Source organism: Chrysochloris asiatica, unplaced genomic scaffold (assembly GCF_000296735.1).
Source record: "Chrysochloris asiatica unplaced genomic scaffold, ChrAsi1.0 scaffold00047, whole genome shotgun sequence".
Taxonomy (NCBI): Eukaryota; Metazoa; Chordata; class Mammalia; order Afrosoricida; family Chrysochloridae; genus Chrysochloris; species Chrysochloris asiatica.
In genome coordinates, this window is record NW_006408565.1 from 16,339,813 (window position 1) to 16,341,653 (window position 1,841).

Below are 1,841 nucleotides of genomic sequence, written 5' to 3' on the forward strand. Positions count from 1 at the left end.
ATACAGGTTGAATAAGTATGGTGAAAGAATACAACCCTGTTGCACACCTTTCTTGATTTTAAACCATTCAGTGTTCCCATGTTCTGTTTGAACAACTGCCTCTTAGTTCAGGTACAGATTCTTCAAGAGCACAATTAAGTATTCAGGAATACTCATACTCCGCAATGTTGTCCATAGCTTGTCATGATCCACACAACCAAAATGCCTTTGCATAGTCAATAAAGCACAGGTAAACATCTTTGTGGGATTCTCTGCTTTCAGCAAAGATCCATCAAACATCAGCAATGATATCCCTCGTTCTACCGTCCTCTTCTGAATCCAGCTTGAACCTCTATAAGTTCTCTGTCAATGTATGCTTGCGGCCGTTTCTGTATTACCTTTAGTAAAACTTTACTTGCATGGGATATGAAAGAGATTGTCCGATGATTTCCGCATTCCATTGGTTCACCTTTCTTTGGAATGGACACAAATAGGGATCTCTTCCAATCAATCGACCAGATAGCTTTCTTCCAAATTTCTTGGCATCGTCTGATTTCTTAACTGTTGCTTCCATGAGTGTTGATATTTGATCAAAGAAAAATGATGTCCTTGACAACTTCAATCTTTTCTCCATTGATAAGAATGTTGTTTATTAGTCCAGTGGTGAGGATTTTTGTTTTCTTTACAGTGAGATGCAATCCATACCGAAGGCGGTGGTCTTCCAGTTTCCAATTGAAATCTTTCAAGAAAGTGAGTGCTTCCAGTGCTGACTTTCTTGAAATATTTCAATTTTTATTCCATCAATTCCCACAGAGCCTTGTTCTTTGCCAATTCCTTCAATGCACCTTGGACGATTTCCTTCAGTATCATTGGCTTTTGATCACATGCTACCTCTTGAAACGGGTGAACATCAATCATTTCCTTTTGGTACAGTGTGACTCTGTGTATTCCTTCCATCTTCTTTGGATGCTTTCTGCATCATTCAATAATTTTCCCAGAGAAACCCTTCAATAACGAAAGTTGAGGCTTAAAGACTGTATTCAAGAAATGCAAATGAAACCACTTCATACCCACTAGGGTAGCTATTAAAAAAAAAAAAAAAAGTGTTGGCTAGAGCATGTTTTGCTCATGGGAATGTAAAATGGTACAGACACTGTCAAAAAAGTTTGGCAGTTCATTACAAAGTTAAACACAAAAATATCCTATGACCCAGCAATTTCACTCCAAGGTACATACTCAGGAGAAATGAAAGCAAAATGTTCACAGTAAAACATCAAGAATAATGCTCATAGGACCATTATCCATTAAATAGTAAATGAGTGGGAAAAAAATCCAAATATTCATCAACAGATGAACAAATAAAATGTGGTACACAAGAAATACAAGCCAGAACATGAGTAGATATATGCACACCAATGTACATAGCAGCACTATTCACAACAGCAAAGATGGAGACAGCCTAAGTGCCCATCAATGGAAGAATGGATAAAAAAAACTTTGGTACATACACACAACGGAATATTATGCTGCCTTGAAGAATAACAAGGAAGCTGTAAGCCACCACATAACATGGATGAACCTTGAGGACATTATGCTGAGTGAAACTGTTATTGTTGTTAGGTGCCATCGAGTTGGTACCGACTCATAGTGGCCCTATGCACAGCAAAATGAAACACTGACCGATCCTGGGCCAACCTCACAACTACTGCCTCACTTGAGCCCACTGAGTGAAATTAGTCAGTCACAAAAGGACAAATATTGTGTAAGACCACTATTATAAAAGCTTAATAAAAGATACCCATACTAAAAGAAAAGAAAAATCTTTGTTGGTTACCAGGGGTGGGAGTGTGGAGGGAACAGTA